The following is a 13,109-nucleotide window of genomic DNA, read 5'->3' as shown; positions in this document are numbered from 1 at the left end:
TGCCATCACAGGAATTAATTACACTTTTAAAAGTATTCAAATAGAAAACACTTTTAAAGTGTTATGACATTTCACTTTTTATAAGACTACTGTTTTAACTGTATTTTTTGATCGAATAAGGCTTGGTGAGCATAAGAAACTTCTTTCAAAAACGTTACATGGTATCTTAATTATTCCAAACTGTATGATAGTCAATGATATTCTATATCCACTGAAGACAAGAAGCAATCTGTCACATTATGCGTGGCAGTACTATGTTTGCTTCTAAAAATGATCAAATAATGGTCCGATTCTACAAAGTGTGGATGATTAACCTTGCCGTTACATTCATTTATAACGGAAGTACACATCTACTCTCATATCTCAACTATCAGTTTATCTCAGCACTGTTTGACATTCTGTCCGGGATATCATCCTCATGTCATTCACACAGGCCAAATAATTGACTCATCTGCCTCAGAATCTTCATGGTATGTTTTGACAAAGCTCAGTTGTGATGTGCATGTCGCTTTTCTTGAGGAGTGGCTTTTATTTTCTTGCAACCCTCCCATACAAGCCACATTTGTGGAGAATTTGTGATTTTGTTATCACATGCACACAATGACCACTCTTTGTCATTATATCTTGCAGCTGCTTCAGAGTTGCTGTAGGTCTCTTGGTAGCCTCTCTGACCAGTTTCCTCCTGGCTCTTTCATCCAGTTTGGCTTCTGCCACCATCTCTCTCGGTCTCGTTCTTTTCATTTCCCTAAGTGGTATGATGAGGTGGTGGCTGCTGTCAGGATCAGCACTCCCATGTAAATGATGAACAACTTAAACCCTCAACCCCCACAAACACTCTCCCTTCATTCAAAGCCACCCTCGCTCTCTATTTGCTGACACACACACACACACACAAGAATGCCTGCAGTCGCCTACTTAAATATTTGATGCGGTTGTCGAGGCAGGTTCTGTGGTACAGCGCAGCCTCACACCACAGATGGAATATTCATAACGCAGACTCTGCTAATGACAGTCAGGGCCTTTGAAGTGATGGCGAGACCCAGTACAGAGTGTGAGAAAATGCTTCTTTTGAAAAAGAGAGAGAGGAGGAGGAGGAATGCGGTGACAAGGGATAAACATCCCTGTAGCATTACAGCGTGAGTTGAGTGTAATTTTTGAATATTAAATGCAGAGCTGAGCTTTAATGCAAGAACTCCTCTGCATGATCTTATTAAACGAACACACATAATTTACACTTACTTTTCAAGGCACAGACTAGCACAGCACTCACAATAGTGAGAAACCATTTATCACATGATTGACGATTGATTGTTGCATCTCATGCACAGATGACATGCATGAAGAAAGACATAACCCAATTGCACTGCTAGGTAGAGAATTAATATTTAAGATATTATTTTAAACATTAAATGTTTTGTCCTGACTATTAATGTATTCAAAAATACATATATAAAAAAAATAATAATTATACAATCCACCTTGAACCCACCTTTTCTATTACTTTTTCTATGGTTGAATCCACGTTTTCTATTATTAATATTCTTTTTTATATGGTTTTAAATTTGTGAATAAAATTTTGAATTCACTTCCATCTTGCTTTCTTTGGTTAGTTCAGGTTGAAACTAATTTAACCCTAGGTCATTGTTCAAATTCACTACCCTTTCGTTATGTTCGGGATGAAAACATCCACTCAGTTAAACTGCTGTAAAAATGTGTCAGACTCATATTTTTTCTCAATTTATTTGCATAAATCTGTTAATTAACTGCAGTCCTGATCAAAACTACCAAATGTTTTTAAAAAATCCAAGATTTTAACTCTTTAATTTTACAAGTTCCTAAATGATGTCACTGATTTGGGGGGAAAAAACACACAAAATGACTTATTTTCAATATAAATCTTTTTTTTTTTTACTTTTTATAACAGTCTTGGGCATGTCAAAGATTAGTAGCAACATTGGCTTTGATGCATTCTTAGTTTTTGTGCAGCATTAGATTTAAAAATTTTCTCCCTAATTTATTGTTGGTGGCTGTTTTTGCCCCATTGACTTCCATTATAACAACATTTTTTGATTGCAAAGTCATGACACCATATAATCATGCATTCTTGATTGTTTGTGGTTACCTTTTTGGGAAGAGGTAAAATTTGTTATTTTTACAGTTGATCACTAGGTGGGACCATTAACCCTTTAGATAGGCCTGTGAAAAAAAAGGCTTAGTTTCTGGCTTGTATATGGAGTATAACAGCAAATTATAGTGTTTGTGTGTGTGTGAGATTCTTGATTGTTGGTGGTTTTCCCTGTTAGGAAGAGGTAAAATGTGTTATTTTTACAGTTGATCACTAGGTGGGACCATTAACCCTTTAGATAGGCCTGTGCAAAAAAAGCTTAGTTTCTGACTTGTATATGAAGCTATATGGAGTATAACAGCATATTATATTGTGTGTGTGGGAGAAAGAGAGAGAGAGTGTGTGTGTGAGAGAGACCTTTGTGCACTTACCTTGATGTATTTGAGAAAATCAAAATGTACACCTCAGCTCTCAGAACTACATGGAGTAAACAAAAGTGTATTTATGACCTGCTGCCTCTTGATGGTGATGATAAGTATAGACTAAACAAAAGCAAAGTACGTGGATTTAAACACTTGCATGCCATCATGCTGGTCATTTAATGGTGAGAAGAGCAGCAAGCAACACGAGAAAGGGCTTGACTTGTACTGAAGTTTTAGGAATGATTATGCATCTTGACCCCTCCAGCGAGCTGCAGCTTATTTGAAGTTGGTATTGCATTTTGGTTCATAATACATTATGTTCATAAATTTGATGCAAAGTAGATTTTTTTTACAGTATTTTAAGGTTTTAACCTGTTAACCTGCACCCCGACGCCCTTGTCCTCAAAGCCTCTCCCACACGCACTTGCAAGTGATTATGAATAGATTAAATGAAACAGGACAAATTTAATCTTGACAAACTATGTATCATTATAAAAATCTAAGCCTCAAGCATCGACGACAGATCGCTGTTTTTCAATGGAAAGCTTATAAAGACTGTATTTTCTACATTTGTGTAAGCAGTTTACATAAAAAAATAAACATTGAAAACGCTGTACATACCAGATCCGTCGTAATAACGAGTCATAAACACATCCACAGCTGTATATCCCGGTTTAGTTAGAAAGGTAAGGGTCCACTGAACGACATCTCATGAAGCACGTTTAGTCCAATGAAGCAATAACGTATGGAAGCAGATTAGTCTCAAATATAATTCACGCAAAAAACATGATTCACACATGCGTAGACAATTTTACATGCATGAAACCTAATTCATGTACACACAAAAAATATCCACGTGCGTGAAAAAAATATATATTCACAAAAAGCAATTCAAATGCGCAAAATAAAATTATATACTCGTAAAATACATTTCACAAATGCAAAACACAATTCGTAGATATACAACTGTGCAAAAAAACCTTTGAATGTTTAAAATGTATGAGTGTATCCTTGCATTTGAATGTGCAAATCGCCATTCACGTACGAATCGCCTTAGATATGTGTGTGTGTTTTTGAGACTTTCCTGGCAGCATAACACTCGTAACACAGAGCAGTCGTACTCTTTAGCCAATCAGATTTAAGCTTATCAATCGACCAATCTGTATCACGTGAGGGCGGGCCTACCTGCATGTTACGTCATCAGCTTTCGACCAGTTCATGGCTGAGCAGAGGTAAGTGCAGTTAATCGTTCATTTCTGTGTTAACTGAAGTAAAAGAGTTCGAGATCAGTTGAAGCAATAGTTTATGAACTATTAACTGATGTAAGCAAGTGTTGTTGTAATCAGATGTCCCATATCGTGTCAAAAATGAAGAAGAATGATGCTTGTTTTGTTGTATTTTAGCTGAAGGTACAGACAGCTCTCACAGCTACAATCACGCTAATGATTGCAAAACAATCATCTGCGGTCAATACCCATCGAGATTGTTCTTTAAATAGTGAATAGACCTATTTTAATGAGCAGCCAGTGTTTTTTTGCCATTTGTGTATGATGTTAAATTATTATTAACACTTGTTTCCCTGCATTTTTCAGGATTACTCACCTTTGGTGTGACATCTGGATAGCAGTCACGAACATCTTAATTCATGTTGTTTCTTTATATTCTCTTTTATACTTTTTTGTATTTATGTCTTAATTGGTAACACTTTATTAAAAAGTTTCTTTAGTTAACATGAACTAACAATGAACTGCACGTGAACAGCCTTTATTATTTTTTGTTAATGTTAACATTTACTAATACTTCATTAAAATCTTGTTAACATTAGTAAATGCACTGTAAACCAACACTGAACAGCTGTATTTTTACCTAACATTAACAAAGATTAACAAACACAGCAACAAATGTATTGCTCATGGTTATTTAATACATGAACTAATGTTAACTAGTTATTGTACCTTATTGTAGACTGTTACCAATATATTCAACATTAATTTCCTTATGCTGTATTGTAATGTCAAGGTTTTTAAATAAGGTTTTTATTGTCATCTTAAGGTCTCACAGGACAAAATTGTGAAGCATTCATTTTACTTTGCCTAGTAAAATAGGCAAATCTGATTTTATGCTGATGAAACAAAGGTACTTATCATAGAGAGGCAATTAAGATTATGCGACTAAGATTACTCAGTAAACTCTATTGAAATACCATCACTTAATTTCCCACATCCTCTGTCTGCACCTCTTGTACTATAGGGTTTTAGTACTTTAAATATCAGGACACAATCTTATATGTCCTAACAGAGAGGTCTACTGATGACCGGACTGAACACAATTCATTTTTTAACTTTTCACTTGATGAATTGCAATTATATTTATATACTTCAAAAGCAAAGTACACTCTGAATGGATCTCACAACTCCTGAAGAGACGTATATTTCTCTGTACTGAATATTGTGCTTCACAGTTTAGACTGTCAGTTCATGATCATATGTAACAGGAACATTAATCATGATCAAGTCATTTTATATATTTTATTCCCAAATGATTCGGAAACTTTCAAATTAATAAAACGTGTACAAATTGAACTATGTCTGAATCTTTTAATTCTTACAAGAACATTTAATAATGCATGCATTGCAAGGCTTTATTCCTAAAGCGTGTACATATAGTCCGCAGGAGACAAATTAATACAGTAACAATGCATCACTTTCAACCACTTGTTGAAACAACTGTCAAAATGGATTGCTTGCAACATGACTTTTTATAAAGAATTACAGTAGAAATGGTAAGATCACAGTACTGGTTGTCTGCATCTTCATATATCATCTGTCTTGGAAATCTGAAACAATAAAACTACATAATATATGCAGATCAAAACATGTCTCCTATATGCACGTCATTACATACATTATCATCAGTTGAATGTGTGGTGGACAGGACATGAAAATCCATCAGTACTAAAAATAAATGTTTATATTCACATGTCGACTAAACAGCAGTTAATAAACTATTGCTTCAACTGATCTCTGACTTCTAAACAGAAATGAACGATTAACTGCACTTACCTCTGCTCAGCCATGAACTGGTCGAAAGCTGATGACGTAACATGCAGGTAGGCCCGCCCTCACGTGATACTGATTGGTCGATTGATAAGCTTAAATCTGATTGGCTAAAGAGTACGACTGCTCTGTGTTACGAGTGTTATGCTGCCAGGAAAGTCTCAAAAACACACACACACATATCTAAGGCGATTCGTACGTGAATGACGATTTGCACATTCAAATGCAAGGAAAGACTCATACATTTTAAACATTCAAAGGTTTTTGTGCACAGTTGTATATCTACGAATTGTGTTTTGCATTTGTGAAATGTATTTTATGAGTATATAATTTTATTTTGCGCATGTGAATTGCTTTTTGTGAATATATATTTTTTTCACGCACGTGGATATTTTTTTGTGTGTACATGAATTAGGTTTCATGCATGTAAAATTGTCTACGCATGTGTGAATCATGTTTTTTGCGTGAATTATATTTGAGATTAATCTGCTTCCATAATAACGTTGTAATATGGATCATAATTCATTTGTTTACATTTCATTTCTTCAGCGAGAGAATTGTTTGCGTCCGTTATGGAATAACTCACGGTCGAAAACTGCGTCTTGGTAGTAAAAACACGGCACGGTTTTGCCGCGTATAGTGTCACAAACAGAATGAGGCGATCCACCGGAAAAAATAATGAATGAAAAATAGGCGGAAAATAGTTTATTTGGATTTGGCGCTCTCTCCTCAGAGCTGGTGACGCGCTCTGACGCACCTGTCAGCTGATGGAGGCGGAACTTACAGCGATCGCAAATTCCTGTCTTTCTTTTTTATTTTAGAGAGTTTTTATATATGTGAGAGTGTGTTTTATGTTGAATGTAAATATATGTGCATGATTACCATCTGTTTGAGTGCAAATCAGCTCGCTATTACTGAATGGTCACGGCTATCAAAGTGAACGCGTCTATATGAATAGGGAGAGTGGATTATTTACTTCGGCACATTTGTGTTATTACCATCTGTATAAGTGGCCATCAGCACATCAGCACTTATTTGCATCGTAATTCATTGTAAAATATGCATCTCTAGCAATCTCAGGATGTTCTATATTGGCAAACAATGTTAAATCTTTTTTTATTTTTCTTATTATTCTTACTCAAATTATTCTTATTGTATTTTTCTACTGCTCAAATAAATCATTTATATGATGTCTAAGTTTATGTCTAGTGTTTTATAATTGAAAAAAACTATGCAGTGGTATGTTTACTGACTAAATAGTTTGTAGAAGCCTTCAATACTATTGGGAAATATATTTTCTTATATTTGGGGGGGTGGGGGGTGTAGACATAGTCTCAGAAAAATATTTGCAGGAGTCTCATTTTTCATGATATTTTATTCAGATTTGAAATAGAAACTCATGAGACATGTGGCTTTCAACCCATTACTTTTCTAGATTGCTCCAGGACTTATTTCATGTATTTTTATATCAAATAAAAAAATATTTAAGAGTGGTAAAAAAAATTCAAGGCACTTTAGTGTCTATAACTTTTAATATTTTTGAGCATTATCAAATCTGGTTGATAAAAAGTGAAGCCCATAGGGTCTTCTTTCTAAAGACACCACAATTATGTTTGTAACACACTGAAGTAGGAATCTATTACAATTATAAGTTAGTTAGAGCACTTTCAGCTGTGAGTCCCATAATGTGGGGTGCTGGCTAACAGGTTAAACTGGCTTTTCCATCAAGAAAAGACGAGCATTTCACACATAGACCATCCATACTTTTCACCATCAAAAGGCAGCAGGTGCATAAACACACTTCTTTTTTTATTGTTTACTCCATGTAGTTCTGAGAGCATGATGTGCATATTTGGATTTTTTTTCAGATACATCAAGATAAGTGCACAAAGGTCTCTCTCACACCCTCTCTTTCTCTCTCTCTCTCTCACACACACACACAAACACTATAATTTGCTGTTATACTCCATATAACTCCATATACAAGCCAGAAACTAAGCCTTTTTTTGCACAGGCCTATCTAAAGGGTTAATGGTACCACCTAGTGATCAACTGTAAAAAATAACAAATGTTACCTCTTCCCAACAGGGAAAACCACCAACAATCAAGAATCTCACACACACACAAACACTATAATTTGCTGTTATACTCCATATACAAGCCAGAAACTAAGCCTTTTTTTTACTCAGGCCTATCTAAAGGGTTAATGGTCCCACCTAGTGATCAACTGTACAAATAACAAATTTTACCTCTTCTCAAAAGGGAAAACCACAAACAATCAAGAATGCATGATTATATGGTGTCATGGCTTTGCAATCAAAAAATGTCGTTATAATGGAAGTCAATGGGGCAAAAACAGCCACCAACAACAAATTAGGGAGAAAACATTTAAATCTAATGGTGCACAAAAACTAACAATGCATCCAAGCCAATCTTGTTACTAATCTTTGAGATGCCCAAGACTGTGATAAAAGGTAAAAAAAAATATCCAGTTCACAATCACTTTTTAAATTGAAAATATGTAATTTTGTGTTTTTTTCCCCCCATAATCTGTGACATCATTTATGAACTTGGTAATTAAAGAGTTAAAATCTTGGATTTTTTTTTTAAACATTTGGTAGTTTTGATCAGGACTGAGGTTGATTAATAGATTTATGCAAAAACATTTAAAAAAAATATTTATCTGATACATTTTACAGCAGTTTAATTTAGTGGATGTTTTCATCCATGAACATAACCCAGAGTGTACCGTTGAGTTTTTGAAAAATTTCAAGCATTTTCCCAAATTATGGGTCAAAATAAGATTTGTCACCAAAAATCATTCCATTAGCTCAAACACAGAGAAAGTTGTGGCCAAAATAAGACTCAACTTTACCCCCTAGTGGACGAAAACGTCCCCAACAACGCATAAGGGTTAAGTTAATGAAGTAATCATTTGTGATAATTCTGAAAAATATTTTTTTACACTGAGATTTTTTTTTTCATTTAATAATTAATAAGATTGTTTGTATTCACAGGTATTTTTACTTGATGTTTATACCACATTTCGTTATTAGCATCTATGATTCCATGAAGAACGACTATCCATGGAACCTTTGCATTGCATGAAATTAAATTTTCATTTGGTCATATCATTTGGTGTTGAGGCCAAATAATTGTCTCATCTGCCTCAGAATATTCGTGGTATGTTTTGACAAAGCTCAGTTGTGATGTGCATGTCGCTTTTCTTGAGGAGTAGCTTTTATTTTCTTGCAACCCTCCCATACAAGCCACATTTGTGGAGAATTTGTGATTTTGTTATCACATGCACACAATGACCACTCTTTGTCATTATATCCTGCAGCTGCTTCAGAGTTGCTGTAGGTCTCTTGGTAGCCTCTCTGACCACTTTCATCCAGTGTGGAGGGACATCCTGATACGGGGAGGGTCTGCGTTGTACCAAATAGCTTCCACTTCTTAATAATAGATTTCACTTTGCTTCTAGGCATTGATAAATCCATTTAATTTAAATATTTTTTTTCTAACATGTTGGTATTATATCTTTCACTTGAATGTTATAAGTTGCACTGAGTAAATACAGCTGGATAAAATAAAAACCGTGTCTGTCTTCATTTCAGGCTGCAAAGCAACAAAGCTGTGTGTGTGTGTGTGTGTGTGTGTGTGTGTGTGTGTTTTGACCCATATTATAATATTTTAACAAATAATACTAGATCATTTTACCCACCTATGGCACATGCATAATGTGTTGCACCAACACAAAAGTCTCACAATGGATAGAATTTAAAAAAAACAACTCTTTACTAACCCACTGTTCTTGAACAAAGGAAACTAAAGGATCTCCCCATAATACATCAATGAGGCAGAGATGGAAGAGAGTTTACGCTTTTGTGGTGGTCTCCAATGGCCAACTGTACAACACCCTTTTATCTTTATGTCTTTCTCTGAAGTTGAAAAAGCCAAGAAATATACTGGGCTCTTGCTGCCTATCTCTCTCTCTTTCTACATTCAGCTCTTATCTGTGTCTCAGATACGTTTTATTTAGAAGTGAATGAAATCTAACCTATGCATCTTGGTGGAAATAAATAGTGCAGAATATGGTTAAGAATGCCTGCTTATCATCAAAGATAATTTTCTCGGATCTCTGGATGTAGTATAACCATACTCACGCTGAAAGCGGCAGCAGGCCATTAAATATATAAGCCTTGCACCACATTCTTCATATTAGGGCACAGACCTACTGTTTATTGATGTTTTCTCTCTGCATTACATACCTTGACATATTTGTATCAGTTTTTCGTTTTAATAGCCTCATACCTATTATGGTAGTTGATAAAGTTGTTTTGTCGATAACTCAGTTTTTGCAATGCAACTGTAACCAAATCATTTGTAGTTAAAGAGGCCTATTGAATGTGGAATGCTTTTAAAATAGACAGGGCAATTTAGAGTTTCTCAAGGTGATTATTGTAGATCCTTGAGAAAGTAATGCAATAAATCAGAATAATTGCTTTGTGAAAACATCAATACATGGCCAAGATTTCATTTTGAATTAAGTATAATGTAGTTTGCGGCTTTCCTGGTGTGCCATATTGGATAAAAAACATGAAATACATGGAAGATATGTACATAGTGCTGCTTTGTTTGCTCTGTTTGTTCTTTTGTGTGTTTTTGGTTGAGTCTGTGTGTATGAGTGAGACAGAACCTTTTGTTCTGAGTGTTCTTCTCTCTGGGTCCCTCTAGGAGAGGAGAGAGGTTTGTGCAGTGCAGGAGACAAAGGAGACAAAGAGGCTGACTGCAGTGCTTTCTCTCCAGAATTGCACATTATAGTGAAAGCTAGGAAATGTTTGCTGAAACATATGTAAGGGACAATATATGTATGGTCATATGTATGGTCATTTTCACAAAATAAACACTAACACACAGAAAAAAATAATATAGCAAAAAGATTAATACTGCAACATACTTAATTTGTATAGAAATTTAAATGTAAAATGTATTTTTGTATTAGTATTTTTGTATTACTTTTTGTTAGCTAACACATTTAACTAACAATATACAATGTTTTCCTCGATCTTAAGTTCTCACTTTTTTTTTCTTTGTTTGCATGTTCCAGAGTGGATTTCTTTTTTAAAAATAAATAAATAAATAAATAGTTGAATAATTCACTCGACCAATTCGTTCAGAAACATTGATTATTCAGCAACAAAACACCACTACTGTGTAAGTGATGGACAAATCAAATCATTTTATTGGTTTGATCTTTGAATCTCATTCAGCAAATCTTTTTTTTTTAAGTCAATTCGTTTATATAGGTAGAGGTTAAATAAAATGTTATATTTTGCCACCAAAAGCATGTTCACATGCATAATTATAATATTCTGTATTATATATATTCTGAATTAGGAATTCTTTAAAATTCAGCCAAAGATAAATGATATAATTGTTTTTTTGTTTTGTTTTTTAAACAGAACCACGTCTTCTAAGTTGAGTAACACAAAGTAAACGAGTCATTCATGAATGACCCTTTACTGTATCTTGGTCTCAGAAATGCTTAATTCTGCCATGGCTTTGTTTGGAACTATTTTCATTGGTGGAGACAGACAAAAGTAACCTAGAATATTTAGTCTGAATGTAAGTTAGGATACACACTATTGACTTCTTGTTTATTTACAGTAACTGTCGCATAAAACGAGTATCACACTCAAAATGATGCTGTTTTGGGAGTATCAGCACGGCTGTGATTACCTGCCTGTTATCAGCCATTCTGAACCACTGGAATTCTGATATCCTCAATTCTTTAATCTGCGGTAACCTCTCATGGAATCTTTGACCGCCACTCTGTTGTCTGTTAAACAGAGTTTTCCTTGATTTGAAGTAGAAGCAGGGCTAATTGGGATGTGGGCAACAGCCTGTGACATCTCTACTCATTAGCAGCAGCACTGAAGGCAATACCAACTAGGTCAGAGAGTTCCCTCACTGCAATACACAGGCAGTGAATAGCTCATCAGCTCTGAGACTACACACACCTCTCTTCTAGCATCACTCTCTCCAGTGATTAGAGCCCCAGTAACCTGAAATACATTATATGTCTTGTGGGTACACCCTCGATCAACCTCTACTAAAGTAGCCCCTGTCTGGAGGAATCCAAGGGCTCATTTGTGGGCCTTTTAAAGCTAAGACAGAAGTATTCTTCAAGTGCATAAACAGACAGTGTACGAAAATGTATCTCAACCTTCCCATCAGCGCTATTGCTAAATGGCAGGAAACATGTTTCAATTGTTATTTTAAACAGGGTTTTTTGTTGTTGTTTTATTTTTGCAAATTTAATGAACTTCAGGAAAGCATCATTTGAGATTTCTCAAAACCTGAAGTAGCTGGGGGGAATCTGTCAATGGTTTGACAATGATTATCTCACCAGGGCTATGGTTTATTTACAAAAATATATGAGAACATTTTAAAGATTCATGTTGGTGGTAATAAGGCTTTTTAAAATATGCAAAATACTCACATATTAATTATATGTACTGTACGTTTCTCCTGTTCCATGTGTATGATGGAAGAAGAAGCTGTGGGAATAACAGATGTAGACATGCACAAAAAATAAAAACTTGTCCCTGACATGACCAACTGCTCTGTCTACCTTGGGGATGTTATACTGAAGGTGAGATACATGAACAACCACTTTAACAGTGCTTTTACACTGGTGTTTTCAGAGAACTTGTTAGCCTTTGATTAGCCAGAGGCTAATAAGTATTGATGGGAAAGACTCCCCTAGTCCTAGCATCTGTTTTTCTAACAGAGCATTTGGGATCTCATTAATAATTAGCTGTTTCGCTCACAGGGATGTTCAGCAATTCATTTTAAAGTGAATGTACACAGTGAAGTAAAAATTCTGTTATTGTTTACTCATGCCATTCAGTATTACTTTTCTTCAGCATAATGCAGAAGGAGTAAGACATTTCTCCTTTTGTTCTCCACAGAAGAAATAAAGAAAGTCGTATTGGTTTGGAATGCTATGACGATGAGTAAATTATGACTCACTGTTCCATTTAAAATTTCCCAGTTTTGAGCTTTTGCTAAGCTTGTCTTCTTGCCTTTTCTCTTTCTCCTTCTCTTTCTCAGAGGTCTGAAAAAACTATACCTGGCTCGTTCGTTCTACTTTGTCAGGTAACTACATAAAATATGTAACCATAGTTCCCTGAGTAGGGAACGAGACACTGCGTCCTCTAGGGGCCGCTTTGGGGAACACCTCATCATGACCCGTGTCTGAAGCATACATTGAAAAAACACCAACTTGTTGGCTGGCGATAGCCTCCGACGCCACTACCGGCGCGACTATAAATAAGCACCGGGAGAGCACATCATTATCTTCTTCGTCTGAAGCTTGCATCCGAAGAATGGCAGGGAGCTAGAAGATGCAGTGTCTCGTTCCCTACTCAGGGAACTATGGTTACATACGGCCCTGAGACAGGGCCGAGGCCCTAACAATTAAGTTGGGTTTGTAGCTTAGGCCTTTTGGCCGTAAGGGGTACTGTCACAGACAGCCACAGACATACGTAAACTTCGAAC

This window comes from Carassius carassius, chromosome 10 (assembly GCF_963082965.1).
Source record: "Carassius carassius chromosome 10, fCarCar2.1, whole genome shotgun sequence".
Classification (NCBI taxonomy): domain Eukaryota; kingdom Metazoa; phylum Chordata; class Actinopteri; order Cypriniformes; family Cyprinidae; genus Carassius; species Carassius carassius.
The sequence above is the reverse complement of the archived record's forward strand: the minus strand, read 5'-3'. Positions refer to the sequence as shown.